The 16,905-nt window shown below is 47.6% G+C and overlaps 1 long non-coding RNA gene across 2 annotated transcripts in view; it reads right to left on the minus strand.

Moving 5' to 3' along the window:
• LOC307176560 overlaps positions 1-16,905 on the minus strand; it is an 89,776-nt gene that overhangs the window by 40,693 nt on the left and 32,178 nt on the right. The window lies entirely within an intron of this gene.

Below are 16,905 nucleotides of genomic sequence, written 5' to 3' on the forward strand. Positions count from 1 at the left end.
CCGCTCGCCCGACACCTCCCGCCACCGCACAGCCAGCCAGCGGGGAACACACGGCCCAGCAGAGGGCCTCCAGGAGCTGGCGCGGAGGCCCCCGCGGACGGCTGCTCTGGTTGGTCGGGCTGGCGTGTTAAATATTTTAAATCTCTCCCTCTGTAACTAGATCTATCAGTGAGAGGCCAGAAAGCTGACTTCCTGCAGAAACCCCTCCACCTTCCTCTCCCCGCCTCCTTTCTTCCTCGCCCAGCGTCTGCCAGTTTAGGACACCGGGGAGTATCTTTTGCAGTAAAAATGTCTTTTTCTACGTTCAAGAAGAGACGCCCTCTTCTCATTCCCTGGGGGACCCTGATACTCCAGACTGCAAGGAAATTTTCCTATGTGCCTCTTCCTTCTGCTTCCCTAACTTGTTTATCTTGATGAAATTAGGTTAAAATGGCCAGGGGCAGCGGCCTAAAAGGGGAAGATAAAGTTAGTAAAGGCCAATGTGCAGCCTCAGGGGCGCGCGCCGACTGGGAAGAAAACAGCCAGGGCCCGGGGGGTGTGCACAGCCCAGCCGGGCTTGCTGGAGGCCTCTGGGTACCACACGTTTTCGTCCTGGCTGCCAGGGGCCGTCTTTCCCTTCACCTTCCCCCCTCTCTCAGCCACCATTTTCCATTTCCAGCACCTGAAAGACAGGGATCCCCTTGAGCCCTGGGCAGGGCCCAGGTCACAGATCTGAGGGTTTCCCTAAGGATGCTCTGGGCTTCCTGTGCAGCCATGGGAAGGGAGCTGCTCTTTCCGCAGAGTGGAGGTTAAACGGCTGTCTTACCCTTGGGTGGAGGCAGGCTCAGGTCTTGCCAGCAGAGCCAAAGACAAGGCCCCCAGCTCTCCTGGCTCAGGGAGGGCTAGGTACCCAAGGGCACCCCACAAATGGCCTTTGGCCCTCACGGATGTGCACTGTGATATGGGGAACAGTTCAATCTGTTTCTTCTAACTCTATAGAAAACTTTCTCAATCTGTCAAAATTGTAAGACTTGGGACAATTTAGCAAATGATCGTTTCGGTTTTGTTTTTATTTGTTTTTTGGTTTGTTTTTAATGTGAAATCAAAGGCAGGCTGCAGAGTGGAAAGGGCCCACCCAGTAAGGACTTCAGAGGACCGGTGTAAATGCTGATCTCTCTGACCGAGGCCTTCTCTTCCTGAAGTGCCTGCCCAAAGGGGCGTGGTGAGTAGTAAATTTAATCCTGTTTGTAAAATGCCTTAAAAAGTGTAAAGTAAAAAATCTACAAACAATAAATGCTGGAGAGGGTGTGGAGAAAAGGGAACCCTCTTGCACTGTTGGTGGGAATGTAAATTGATACAGCCACTATAGAGAACAGTATGGAGGTTCCTTAAAAAACTAAAAATAGAACTACCATACGACCCAGCAGTCCCACCACTGGGCATATACCCTGAGAAAACCATAATTCAAAAAGAGTCATGTACCAAAATGTTCATTGCAGCTCTATTTACAATAGCCAGGACATGGAAGCAACCTAAGTGTCCATCAACGGATGAATGGATAAAGAAGATGTGGCACATATATACAATGGAATATTACTCAGCCATGAAAAGGAACGAAACTGAGTTATTTGTAGTGAGGTGGATGGACCTAGAGACTGTCATACAGAGTGAAGCAAGTCAGAAAGAGAAAAACAAATACCGTATGCTAACACATATATATGGAATCTAAAAAAAAAAAATGGTCAGAAGAACCTAGGGGCAAGACGGGAATAAAGATGCAGACCTACTAGAGAATGGACTTGAGGATATGGGGAGGGGAAAGGGTAAGCTGGGACAAAGTGAGACAGTGGCATGGACATATATACACTACCAAACGTAAAATAGCTAGCTAGTGGGAAACAGCCGCATAGCACAGGGAGATCAGCTCGGTGCTCTGTGACCACCTAGAGGGGTGGGATAGGGAGGGTGGGAGGGAGGGAGATGCAAGAGGGAAGAGATATGGGGACATATGTATATGTATAACTGATTCACTTTGTTATAAAGCAGAAACTAACACACCATTGTAAAGCAATTATACTCCAATAAAGATGTTAAAAAAAAAAGTGTAAAGTAGAATTGCCAATTTAAGGAGACTGGTTTTCTCTTCTATTCCAGCAAATCGTAACCACTCTGCTTGCACTAGCTGCTCCAGACAGGGTCTATCCTCTGCCACCGTGCATGGGCTTCAGCCTGTCAAGGATGCCCATGGTCCTGCTACAGCACTGCAGGTTCTGGGCCAGCTGGGCCAGGTAACCCGGTGGCCAGAGTGGAAGAGATGATGTAAAGATGCAGCTTGTTTAACCTGGAGAAGAGCAGGTGGTCCAAGGGGCCATGGTTAGAAGTCTTCAAATGCATGCATGGTAGGAAAAACATGAAAGTGTTCTGTACAGCTTTGAGAGGTGGAATCAAGTGGGCCCAGTGCTGGGATTTAAGAGGTCAGATTTTTTTTTTCTAACCATCTTATCCATTTTAAAGTGTACAATTTGGTATTGTTAAGTATATTCACATCATTGTACAACATCTTGCAAAACGGAAACTCTATACCCATTAAACATTAATTCCCACTCACCCAAGCCCTTGGCAACCACCTTTCTACTTTCTGTCTCTATGATTTTCACTACGTTAGATACTTCATGTGAGTGGAATCCTACAGTATCTGTCCTGTTGTGACTGATTTATCTCACTTAGTATAGTGTGCTTAAAGTTCACCCATATTGTAGCGTGTGACAGGATCGCCCTCTTTTTTCAGGCTATATAATATTTCATTGTATGTATAGACCACATTTTATCTATTCATCTGTTGACTGGCATTTGGGTTGCTTCCACCTGTTGGTTATTGTGAATTAACGGTGCAATAAACACGGATGTGCAACTATCTCTTTGAAATCCTGCTTTGAATTCTTTGGGGTATATGCCCAGGAGTGGAATTTCTGGATTATATGGTAATTCTATTTTTAATTTTTTAAGGAAATTCCATACTGTTTTCCATACGGCTGCATCATTTTACATTCCCACCAACAGTGCACAAGGGCTCCAGTTTCGCCAAGTCCTCGTCAACACTTATTATTTTCTGGTCTTTTGATAGTGCCCATCCTAATGCATGTGAGGTGATACCTCATTGTGGTTTTGATTTGCATTTATCTGATGATTAGTGATGTTGAGCATCTTTTCATACGTTTGTTGGTCATTTTTATATCATCTTTGGAGAATGGTCTATTCAAGTCCTTTGCCCATTTTAAAATTGGGGTTTTTTGGGGGGTTTTGTTGATTTCTAGAAGTTCCTTACATATTCTGGATATTAATCTATTATCAGATACATGATTTGCTAATATTTTCTCCCATTCTGTAGGTTGCCTTATCACTCTGTTGATTGTTTCCTTTGATGCACTTAAGTTTTTAAGTTGGATGTAGTCTCACTGGTCTATCTTTGTTTTTGTTGCCTGAAGGCATATTTTTAAAGAAGTAAAGTGATACATGTGCAGGGTAAAAAAAATGTCAAAAGAAAAAAGAAAGATACATATATACATATATATACATATATATATATATAAACGTATGTATATGTCTACCTATACATATATTCATAAACATATACACATAAAATTCTCCCTTCAACCCCGACACCCAATCTCACAGTTTCCTTTCTCAGAGGCAACCACAGTTGCCAGTAACTTTCCAGATAAAACCTAAACATATATTCATGTGTATCCTTCTTTTCAATTATATAAATGTCAAATGTATTATGGATCCAATCTCTTTTTCCCACTAAACAACATAACCAGGAGCAGAGAACCAACGTAAAGACTTTTCCCTGTCAGTACATGAGAAGACTTTAACACCTGCCTGATATTCCGTAGAATAGACATTCCATAATTTCTTTAATCAATCCCCTTGTTAAACATTTAAATGATTTCCAGGGACTTCCCTGGTGGTGCAGTGGTTAAGAATCCGCCTGCCAATGCAGGGGACACGGGTTCGAGCCCTGTTCCGGGAATATCCCACATGCCGTGGAGCAACCAAGCCCGAGTGCCACAACAACTGAAGCCCGCGTGCCTAGAGCCCGTGCTCCGCAACAAGAGAAGCCACCACAATGAGAAGCCTGCGCACCACAACAAAGGGTAGCCCCCGCTCACCACAACTAGAGAAAGCCCGCACGCAGCGACGAAGACCCAACACAGCCAAAATTAAATAAATAAATAAATAAATAAATGATTTCTAACCCTTCGCTGCAGTGAATATCTTTGACACATGTCTTTGAGCCCATGGGGATTATTCTGTAGGATAAATTGCTATAAGTGGCTTTGTGCATTTTAAACTTTGATAGATATAGCCACATAGTGGGTAGATTTTACCCCAAAGTAATAAAGAATTTTAGCAACTAAAACTGCCCAAAGTGGTGTGGATTACTTTAGGAGATTGTGTGTTTTAAGGAAATCAAGACCAGGTTACAAATCAACTCGTTGAGAATGCTACTGGATATATTCAAGCGTTGTAAACTCATTGATCACAAAGTCCCTTCCCACTCTGATACTGTAATTTTCTAATACATGCTATAGCCCAAGAGACTTCACGTATTTTTGCTGAATGTTGTTCAGTGATAAAGCAAGATGTGGGCTTGATTCACACTGGAAAGTACATGAAGGACGCACGTGAATACAACCCGTCCCTAAAGAGGCCCTTGTGTGAAGCAATGCTCTAAATTAAGGACTCGCACATGGTATGCTTGTACCATGTGGCCCTGGGCAGGTGGTTTGAGAGGATATTCGGAGGCCCTTCGTGTCCTCTCCATCTGTCATCACTCACGTTGTGCACATCTGGAACTCCACATACGGAAAAGTGCTCTGTGGTAGATGTGGCCAAACAGGGAGAGCTGTTTCTGTGAAAGCCTTTGGTCAGGGTCCTCAGCAGCAGGGCCATGATATGGTGTGCTGTCATCTGATGCGAGGAGTGTGCTCATTGCTCTTGCTAATTAAAGAACTGAGGCTTCCCAGGGACGGAAAGTTCCCTATCTTGCACCAGCTCATTTAATTTCCAGCTGTAGATTTTTTTTTTTTTGGTAAGATCTTTCTTATATATGCTGCATTGAGCTGAAATCTGTCCCCCTTTAATATCTGTTTGTTGGTTTTATTTCTTCCTTTTAGAGCCATTAAATACAAAATTCTTCTTCTTCTACATTCCAGACCTTCAGACGCCTGAGAAGAGCCGTCAGATGCCCATCAGTCTTCTCTTCTTTGGGTTCAGTCTCCTCGAGTCGTTACCCATTTCTTAGGTGTCATGTTTTCCAGATGTTCACCATCTTAGTTACTCTTTTTGAACACCACCCAAGCAGTCAAAGGCCTCTGAAAGTGTGCTGCCCAGAATTGGGCCTGATCCTGGCCAGGGAAGGATAAGATGGAATCATTTCCTTGTTTTCCTGTGGTCCTTTTCTTTTAAACAATGAAGCCTAAAAAAGGCATGCCAGAGGTTTCTTGCTTCTTCAGCCTGTCAAACATGCCTTTCCACATTTTTGGGTGAAAGCACCCTGACTTCCCAGTAGGAAATTTTCTTCCCTTATTCTGAGAAGTTCTGAGAGCACCCCAGTCAGGGTTCTCCCTGCCCCCTCCTGCTGGGGTGGGAGGGGGCACAGAAAACCCACTTTCAGCCATTCAGACTCTGGTTCCTCGGGTTCTGAGCCTTGGGGAGAATGATGTAGCAGAGAAGTTCCGGTGGGGCAGGAGGAGACACGGAGCTGTCCATTCATTCCTGCTGAAGGCCCGATCCTCTTCTCCCTGAGGCTTGGCTCTTCAACATCCAACAACCATTCCGTACCTTTCCAGCAAAGGCCTTTTCCACTGAGTGTCAAAGTCTGTTTCCATCGCTTGCAACTAAAGAACCCTGACACCATCAGATTACCTTGTCGTGCCCTGCTCCCAACAGGGGCACATTGTGAACCAGACACCTAAATCTATTTCACAGGTTATGATCTGTTTCTATTCACACTCCTGACACCAGAGGTATGGGGGTTTTTCCCACACCGGCCAATTCTCCAACTCTCTGGACACCAACTGGGTGTTCTGTGGCTTAATTCAATTCTGACACTAACTCTCCAGAGTTAGCACAGACCCCACAGGTTAAGGACTCAGTCCTACAAAACTGCACCCTCTTTGGATGCCAACTGCAAGTCCCAGGGCCTCCTGTACTTCTGACCGGCCAGCTATAAAGTCGGAGGTTCCCAAAACTCCCTCTTCAGATTCAATGATTTGCTAGAACAGCTCACAGAACTCAGGGAAACACTTTACTTGCTAGTACCAGTTTATTACAAAGGATATTCTAAAGGATACAAATGAATAGTCAAATGGAAGAGGTGCGTAGGGGAGGGGGGTAGGTGGAGCTTCCTTGCCCTCTCTGGGCACATCCCCCTCCCAGGACCTCAGCGTGTTCACCAACCCAGAAGCTCTCTAAACCCCATCATTTAGGGGTCTTGATGGAACTTTCATTACGTAAGTATGATAGATCGAATCTTTGCCTTTTGGTGATTAAGTCAGTCTCCAGCCCCTCTCCCCTCCCTGGAGGTCAGAAGGTGGGGCTGAAAGTTCCAGCCCTCTAATCACTTAGCTGGTTCCTCTGGTAACCAACCCCCATCCTGAAGCTCTCAAGCCCCCTCCCCCAAAAAAGTCACTTCAGTAGCATAAACTCAGGTGTGGTTGAAAGGGGCTCACATCACGAGTAACAAAAGATGCTCCTCTCAACCCTATTACTCGGGAAATTCCAAGGGTTTTAGAAGCTCTTGTGCTAGGAACTGGGGAATAAAGACCAAATACAGGTTTCTTATTATATCGCAGGATCCCACAGATGCTGCCATTAAATCACATGTCCCCCCAGTTCTGTACTTGGAAAGTTGATTTGGGACAAAAACACAGCCTTTGAGGATCACGAGTCTCTCTCGTTTGTTCCCATCTATCCAATAGAAGATAACTGCCTGCTGATTTGCTAACTTACCATCAAGATCCATTGGCAAAAATGTTAAGCACCTGATTATAGCTCATGTGTATGGGCTGCTAAGTTACTCTGTGCCTCCCTTCAAGGCGAGAAAATCAGTGTTCACGGAGGTTTCCTAACTGGTCAATAAGCCGTGGACCTAAGCTTCAAACCCAAGTCTGGAAGCCACAAAGCCAGGGAGAAACGAGGGATTCTCATAGAGTTCACGGCCCACAAGTGACCTGGGGAGAAGCTGTTATCTCCAACTATTTCAGAAGACCTGGAAGAAAAGGGCAGAAGAAGTCCTTGGAGCCCGCTTCAGGATGCAAAAGCCTGTCTCCAACTCCACGTGCTAATTACCAGAGTGGTACCGCTAGAGGTTGAAGTCACTGAGTGTTGAGGTCGAGGTTTAAGGCATCAGATTTCCTGTGAGACGGAGGCCTGGGTGGGAAGGCTCCTCCCACCTAGCTTGCTCTGCATCCTGAGCAATGGACCAACATACCGATGCACCCCACATGCGTGTGGCGGCATCTCGTGGCGCCCTCTTTTGGATTCGGAGGTCACAAGAAAGACACCCCCACATCCTCACAGTACCTGCTCACCCCATCCCCTCTCCCCTACTCCCTGCCTTGCTGCAATCGGGACAACTCTTAGAAGAGGGAATTACCAACAGGAGAGACCTGACGTGTCCAAAGACAAGACAAACATTGTGGGGAAACGTTAGTTATATTAAGGTAGATTTAGATGTTGCTTTTACTGAAGTTCTGTTTTGTTTTTTGTTTTGTTTCGTTTCTCACCCAGATTTGGTAGTTTTAGATCCTAATTTTATAACCTTGGTCACTGGGAGAACCCTGACTGATTCCTATCACTTTAAACAGCCTTTTATAGTCACAGCATCTACAGTACATTTCCTCTTCTTTTTCAACATATCACATTTCTTGGCAGAAATCTCTAGCAGAAAGCACCAAAATTTTTATAATGAGGATAAAATCAAAATTTCACACATCAGATTTCTCTTGTAGACTATTTCTTCCTGTTCAGTCTTTCCCTATTTTAACTTTTAGTGGCTAACAATCTAAAATCTGATTTCAGCGTTATCCATTCATCGTATAGGATTTGGTTGCCAAACGGCATTTGCCCTTTGCTCTGACTTTAAAGTTTCTAAACTGAAAGACTGCCTCAGGAGCCTGGCTGCATTCAGGCAGTGGTCCCCTCCCACTTGAATTCCCAGGGTGAACTCCGGAATAGCTTCCCTGTCTCCATTTCACTTGCCTGCTAAGATTTTCCATTTTAAAATGTGTGCTGTGCTCTTGCTTCCAATGTGAAGGTTGTTTGCGATTGCTGTTAAGAGTAAGGATCAAGTTCAAAACCCAAATACCAACAAGACACACTGCAGGAAGCCACAAGATGAATCCTTCACTTAACGACCGAACGAGGCCAGGAGGCCAAAGTGGCTTTTGTCCCTTCTAGCCGAGTCACTATGGTCCCTGAACCTTTTGCTTTTTCCCCTGAATGTGCTTTCCCATCTCTGCTCAGTGACTAACTCCGTCACGCATTTGACCCAGTTTGTTTGGCAAGATGTGATTTTTTTTTTTTAACTCGCGCTGCTTTTCCTGGTCACGACTCTCTCACAGGCATTTAGCGACTCCCTCCCGGCATCCATCTGGCCCTGCTGCCGAGCTGGATTGATGGCTGTCTCCCCAGCTGTTCCCTTCCAGCCCTCTCTCCTCTCCCTGGCAAATCCATATTCTACTTGCTTTTCTGCAGCATTTTGATGTCTCCAGCGTCTCCTGAAAATAGATAAACACTACTCTCCAAGGGAAGTGGCCAAGCAGAGGCCACAGATTTGTACCAGCTCAATAATCTTCTCAGAAGGGAAGCATAATAACAACAGTGGTCACCGGTGTAAAGGCTTTGCATCATTTCCAAGTACCTTGGACTCACATGGTCTCATTTAACGTCCATGGTCACCCACAGCGCAGGTTAGAGTGGTCCTTCCATTTCACAGGTAGGAAAGCAAGGCTCAAAGAGGTGAAGAACTTGTCTATACAGGGAGTAAGGGAGAGGCCAGGAGTTGAACCAACCCTCTTAAAAACTGCTGTATCATTTACATTCGTAAAATACACAGATCTTCAGAGCTGTTTGATGAGTTTTGACAAATGTATATACTTGTGTAACTACCACCTGAAAAGGGTCTAGAACATTTCCATCACCCACAAACTCCGGGAGGGTGGGAAATCGGGAAGGCTATTCCGGAGTTCACCCAGGGAACTGTAGCACCTGTCCCCACCCTCCCCAGCCCTGTGCCTTTTCCCAGGAAACCCTCCACCACTTTCTGGCTCCTACAACCTAGATTAGTTTGCCTTGAACCTGTCTTCTGACACCAAACTCCATATTCCACATTCCGTCCTTTTTCTGTTATACCATGCCGTGTCTTTGAAATGAACTCAACAGCACCTACATGGCTGGAATCTATAGACAGGACTGTAGGAAGCCAGGCCATAGTCTTTCAGCTGAAAAAGTAGGTCAGCTGGTGGAGTGGATGTTGAGGTCTGCAATTCGGGGTACGTAGGGAGTGCAATCCCCAAACCACAGAAAGGCCCTCTCTCCAAAGTCCACCGTGAAGTTCAACTCACTGCTCTAGGGCCTCAACAGCACTTCTATGTACAGAGGGTTCCTGAAGGAAAAGGTTTAAAAGAGAGAGGTCAGATTCTGCTTCAAGATCAAAAACCCCAGACTCCAGTCCACACTTCCAGGACCTCCCCACCCCCCTGAGCTGCCAACGAGGTGTCTGGGGCCACCAGTGACAAGCAATGCTCTGAATTTTTACACTGGACTCGTGGACTTTTCATGACCATCAGGCATGTGTAATCTGTCAACTGGGAGTTTTGCAACTGGAGGCCTCTGTTTTAGGGGGGGAAAGAAAAGAAAGAAAGAAAAAAGAAATAACAAAAGTCCATTCGATTACTTCCAAGGATATACAGTAAAGGGAACTAACCGCTGAGTCACTTTAGGTCAAATTCCTATCAGGCTTCCATTAATGAAGGGACACATAACACAATGAACCTTATCTGCTTATTTGTCCACAGTTTTATGCCAAACTCTTTGTTCACCGTAGCAGGTTAACTGGTTCCTCTTGGATCTTGTTTATACACAGTGGAGCGCTGGTCAATGTTTAACAGTTGATTCTCTGCGAGGGGAAAATGTAGGCCTGATTCGCAGCATTTGCCGGTTTCTGCCTGGCCCCGACGGTCGGTTTGGGAGACAGGCTGTGTGATCAGGCTCCTGCACCCCCACCCCGAAGCACGTAACACCTTCCACTGACTGAAGAGCACAGGCAACTGGGAGTGGCGGGAGGGCTGGCGGGAGGGCTGGCAGGAGGGCGGCCCCGCCAGGCACGTCAGCCATCTCCAGGGTGAGTGATCTGTGGGTGGCCCTGTCCCCTCTGCCTGCTCTCCCAGGCTCTCCCACAGCAGTCTTCTCGCTCCAGAAGATATACTGTACAGTCAAGGGTCTGCAAGGGACGCCTCACCTGGGCTGGAATTCCCAAATAAGCCTTCAAAGTCATTTTGAAGCGCAGAATAAACATAAGGCAGCCCGAGATGAGTTCCCACAAATCCTCAAGCCAGAGAACCTGAGCGAGCGGCCTCTACTTTTGATTCCTTTGCCTGAATTACTAGCTAGTCTTTAAATGTTTTCAGACTCTCCCTAAACATCCAGCCTTCTTGTTTGGTTTTGTTCTTCCCTTTAGAAGACTAATCGCAGAAAAGCACAAACATGGAATCATTTCCTGCTCCCGGACGAGCATCTACGGGCTTGCAGAGAGGAAGGGACTGCAGGAAGGCGCTGCAGCCTCCACTGCGGCCCGAAGCCCGTCCTCGGGTTAACTCGTACAGCGAGCGCGCCATCACACTCCCCCCTATAGAGCCGTGAGAGCGGGAGACAAGATTCTTGGATATTTGCAGGCTCATAAAACAGTTTGTGTGGTGGAAAGATTGTGTTCCTTTTTTATCGACATGCGTTAGGTCAGCCAAGCAGCCCAGCTCCCACTTTGCTGGCATCCGCCGCATCACGCGGCCTCTTCACCCCTTTAATTAGCGCTCACTCCTTCCTCCAGAACTTGACCTGATTCTGCATGACCTTTCCCAATCTCCCCTCCACTTCCTGTCCCAACTTGTCCCTGCTCTGCATTCTGCTCTGCACATTTCTTTTACAGGAGCATTGTGTTACATTTTTAAGCCTTCTGATGACTTTAACGTATTTCAAATAATTGTCTCGGCTTCCTGTCTCTCCTGTTCAGCCCAGCCTCTTTCATGTCATGCGGTCATTAAATTCGTCATACGGGCACGTTCCTGACTGTTATGGAGGGATTCAAAGATATCCAAGAAGAGGTCCCTGCCCTCAACGATTTTGAAATCTAGGAGAGGGGATACTTATGATAATACCTAAGCAAAACTGACAGCTTTCTCTCTGTCAGGACATTTCCTTCCATTACCTTCAGCCTCATAATAATCCTTGAAATAGACACTAATGTTATTCTCACTTTACATATGTGATCACTAAGGCTCAGAGAGGTTAAGTAACTTGCTGAAGTCACACAGCTGGTAAATAGTGAATGTAATTATGACCTGGGAGTTCTAGCCCAAATGATTCCAAAAGCTGAGCCCTAACCACTGTGTGACATGGTTAAGTACCAAGTAGCGATAATATGAGAAGGGAAAGTGCTGACGGCAAAGCCAAAACAGAATTTAAGAGCTGGGTGGTTTTAGAAGATGAGATAAAAAACAAAAATGAGAACCTTTTCTTTAGGAAGGACTGGACTCCCTGGCCCCAGGGTACCCAGGCAGAAGCTGGAGCCAACGGTGACGTTCTGGGTGCACGCCGGCACCTGGAAGGGGCCTCTGTAAGTCCTTCAGCTCTTGGTATGATGATTTTGGCAAGTGGCCTATACGCTGAGCCTGGAAGGAAGGCTTCTTGTCTGGTGTGGACTGAGAGGAGAAGGTGTCTGGGGTGGAAAGAACCCAGGGATCAAACCTCCAGAGTCCGAACACACGAGGTCTGCCTCTCATTGTGACTGGAGTCCCCACAAAGCTGACGCACTACCTGGGTCAGGAATGTACATACGTGTAAACACAACCGCTGTGTGACAGTTAAAGAAGCAATAAATGTGATCACTGAAGCCAGTGATTCTCAAACTATGCTCCTGAATTTACTCCATAAGCTAGACTCAGGAGTTCTACAGGGAAAATTAAATAATTGCAGTTATTACAAATTTTCAGGGGCGGTAGAAGCGTCTGGGTGTCCCAAAGGCATCTTGACCTCAATAGATTCGTTTGAAATTTGTCTCTTAAATTTGTCTTCCAACTTTGGCAACTGCTACCCCTTATCTGCCAGTGACCAGTGACACAATAAAACAAAAAGTGAGCAGACCTAACAAAAATGAGCAGAAAAACACAGAAATAACCAGTTAGGTTTGGTATGACAGCTTGATCTTTCTTCCTGGATAGTTGGTGGTACTTTTAGATTGCGTACATATATTACAGTCACCCTTTCCACCCATAAGATTGTTCTTAGGTCACCTAATAGAAACAAATACATCAGTATTTCATGGTGTTCTACAAAGAGCAGCACAGCTTCAGGTGCTCTCCTTTGCCTTCTGAATGTGCCGTGTGGCTGAGTGATGATTATATAATTATTTTACTGCAGTGTGGCTAAAAGTGTAGAAATTCTAGGGACTTCCCTGGTGGCGCAGTGGTTAAGAATGCAGGGGACACAGGTTCGATGCCTGGTCCGGGAAGATCCCACATGCCACGGAGCAACTAAGCCGGTGAGCCACAACTACTGAGCCTGAGAGCCACAACTACTGAAGCCCACGTGCCTAGAGCCCGTGCTCCACAACGAGAGAAGCCACCGCAATGAGAAGCCCGCGCACCGCAACAAAGAGTAGCTCCTGCTTGCTGCAACTCGAGAAAGCCGCACGCAGCAACAAAGACCCAACACAGCCAAAAATAAAAATAAATAAATAAAATTGATTCTTAAAAAAAATAATAATAATAGAAGTGCAGAAATTCTAAACGTGGGACGTACGGTTAGGCTGGGGGAGGACATTTTGAAGGGTTGGTGGAAAATGGTTCCATTTAAAGATACAACGTACAGTACAAGGAGGTGCCAGGCCTTCTCTCCCATTAGCTGTGTTTCCCCCGCAGCAGGGACCCTCCACCCACGAGGCTGTATCGGAATGACCCCAGGAGCTTTTACAAAATGGACCCATACCACTACCTCCCCTGAGGACAGCTCACCCCCAAGCCTGTCTCAGGCCTCTGGCTTGTGAGAGACTCAGAGGCCCATGGGAGGAGGAGGCTGCGCACAACATGAAAGGGCCTCACAGGAGATTTCCACCCCTTCACCTGCTTTAAGAACCTCCACCTAGACTCCAATGATCAGGACCTTTAACGATGTTTCACCAGTGATCTAAATGTTCCCATTTTAAACAGCCCCTTTGGCCAGCAGGGGGCTGTGACTCTCATCTCCTCCCCGAGCCCACCCTTCTCCCCTGCCCTGCAGGACAACCAGCATTGGGATACGATGTCCCAAGCCCTGAAAGGGGCCCCTGTGACCGATCCTCCTGCAAAGCCAGTGTGGACCAGAGCACCTCTGCCCACTGGAGCCTGGTCGGCACCAGTGCCTTGAGCTACTCAGCCTGGAGCTGATGCCACCTCAGCCTCACATCGCTGGTACTGCCAGAGCCCCCCGTCTGATCCCAGCTGAGCCCGTCTCTCCTCTGAGGTTTCAACCAGCTGCTAGACGCTGATGATACCAGCCTCGGCTTCTGGAACCGCCCCTTGGACCTTTACCTAAGCACCCGCCAGGCACCTCCAGCTCAACATACTCAAGACTGAGCTCGTCATCTCCTGTGCTAACCCAGCTCCTCTCCTATAACTTCAAACTCAGTGGGCAGTACCACCATCCACTGGGCTACCCAAGCTAGAAACCTGGGCGCCATCGCTGAATTCTCATTCTCCCACGACCCTTCACCCATAACTGACCAGACATCGAGACCTGCTCATTTTATTTACCTGGCTTTCCTAGATCACAGTCCCAGCTCAAGTCCTTAACATCCCATCCGGATTTACTGCAACAGGTCTCCTGGGCTCAGCCTTTCCCCCATGAAGTCCATCCTCCGTAATGTTGTCAGAGGGATCTATATATTTACAAAGCAACCCACATAACCAATGACACCATCAATGCTGGACAGCCAACAGAGCCCAAGCTCCTTCATATATACACAAGCTCTGTGTTCCCCACCTTTATCCCCTACCTCGCCTTGCCTGGTATTTTAAGCCCCATCAAGATAAAACAGTTTCTCTGTTGCCTCCCTGTTACTTAAACCTGATCATGCTACCACCTCCTTTTGCCTTGAAGGCTGACGTTCAACAGATACCACCAGCCATCTCTGATCCCACCTCTCCCCTCCCAGGGTTAGGCGCCCTTCCCAAGGTCCCCATGATCCCCAGTGCTTGCCCCCAGGTCACCCTATCGATTTATACTGTCTGTTTATGTTTGTCTCTTCCAGTGAATGTGAGCTCCTTGAGGGCAGGGACTGTGTTTTCTACTATCTCTGAATTGCCAGTCATAGAGCAGAATTTCACAGAGGATGAAAATGTAAAGCAAACTGCGGCACAGAAGCACTGTCCTCCCTGGCCTTCCACCAGGAAGTATCAAAGTCGTGACCACCCACAAACCTGTACATGGTGTCTCACCCTGTGGGCGTCTCTTGACTATTAAGACATCTCCCCTAGTCTCTAAAGCAGAGGCCTGGGGGAGGGGAGGACGCACAGGGCCTTCCCTCATTCAGCCCTTCTCTGTCTCCACGTGTGGACGTACAAGAGACATCAGCCAAGACCCAACACCCCACCAAGCCCCGTTTCCCAGGACCGGAAGCCATCTGAGGTGCTCAGTCACCTCGCTAGACGCACACACAGGTCAGGCGTCTCCTCCCGGCCCAGCTGTGCTCCCATGCGCCCCCCACTGGCTTCCTCCGTGGCCTGAGTGCCCCACCACTGGCTTGGCCCCATTCAGCAGCCACCTGACGATTGGCCTGACACCCTGCCAGACTTCTGCTTGCCCAACCTGACCCTCTGAGAAGCAGAGAGTACTGCTGGGCCTTCAAAGGGCGGCCCATGCCTCTTAGCATAGTGTCAGAGCGGAGAAACATGGCTTCTGACATGGAAAGCTGTTCCGCTCGGTATTTACCAAGTGCGTGGCGCTCATCAACCATCTTACAAAGGGCAGTTTCATGTCATGGGTGAGAACGTGGGCTCCACAGACAGGCCCGGGTTCAAATCCCAGGTCTGGCCCTTAGGGGTTGTGTGACCTCGGGCAAGTTACTCTCTGTGCCTTTCTGTGCCTCAGCTTCCCATCTGTAAAATGGGAATGATAGCAGTACTGTCTCCATTACAGGATCGCTCTGAGGAATGAACGAGCTAACAAAGAACAGTGCCGGGGATGTCGTGAGGGTTACCCAAGTACCAGCTGCCGTCACACACCGTACGTGTGTATCTCAGCCACTCCTCACAACAACCTCATTTTACAGATAAGGGAGGACTGAGACGCAGCCAGACCAGAGCCGAGCTCCCCCAGCCTCCACATCCTCAACCGCACAGGCTGCACACGGCCCAGATCCCCTCAGCCCTGGGGCCAGGCTTCTGTTCCCAAGGGTTACACTGGGCAAGACGTTCTGCACCCTTATACAAACATTGCTTATCTTTTTAGTAGGAAGCGTGATCTAAGCTAATTCGGAAGTAGGGAATGTCTCATACTAAAGAACAGCTCTCTTTATGAAAACCAAAGCAAATGTAAACAAGAACCCTTGCCAGTTAAAACCCGACCAAGCCACTCCATTAGCAGGAAAATGATGGGGGGGCAGAGCAAGGGCTCAGGGTTTTGGGTTTTGACTCGATGTCTTCAACAGGCACCTCCACGGTGCCCCGGGACCATCAGAGACCTGTGCACACATACTGGCTGCAGGTGGGGCTCCCGTGCCTTCAGCTGCCGAAGGCGGTCTGGCAGGAAGCACGTTGGTGCCCTGGCGGTTTCTAGGGCCACGTGAGCTAACTGCCAGGTTATACTTCTGCAATTACAGCCCCCGGGGACCAGCCACGTGAAACGGACATTGGTGGCTCTAACTTAGAAAGGCTCAAGCAGCAGCCCTTCTAGTGCAAGGGAAAACTTGGGAAGGAAAAATTGACTTGAGTTCGGGCTTTGTGGTGACAAAAGCATGATAAACAGGAGGGCTGCAGCTGCGTGATTAATGAGGCGTGGCAGCCTGTGCATTGGCTTTGAAAGACTGTAAATACATGGGGCTCCTCGAGCACAGCCCGTCGGTTACAAATTACAAGTCGCCTTTCAATTGTGGTCCCGTTCCACCTCTTGTTTTGAACAGAGTGCACACACAACTTTCAACCCGCCAGCTGTGGAGTCCCAGGCACCCAGGAGCCTGGAGACACACCTGCACCCAGGCTGCTCTGCGCGAGCACAGTTAACAAGACATTGAGCTGGGATTCGACCAGCAACGTTCCTTCACCTCACTGCACGCTTTGGTGTCGACTGGAAGGCTTGGTTCTGACTGTTCAGTGTTCAGGGATAGTTACTTCATTAACACTTCTGAGATCCCATTTCTACACGTCTCACCAGTCACGGAGAAAAGGAGCTGTGCGGGCCATTCCTTTGAAAATGTAGTAGATGTATTTGTGTTTGGAGAGGCCTAATGATACACTCAAGAATCCACTATTAGAGGTTGTTTGCTTTCAGGAAGAGAACATTATGCCTGAAAGATATGTTTGAAGAAAATAACCGTGTGGCAACAATCCACAGTGTGCCAGTGCATTTGCAGCCCAATCATTACCCCTGCTACCTGGGGCTTCTTTGTGA

This window comes from Stenella coeruleoalba, assembly GCF_951394435.1.
Source record: "Stenella coeruleoalba genome assembly, chromosome: 18".
Taxonomy (NCBI): domain Eukaryota; kingdom Metazoa; phylum Chordata; class Mammalia; order Artiodactyla; family Delphinidae; genus Stenella; species Stenella coeruleoalba.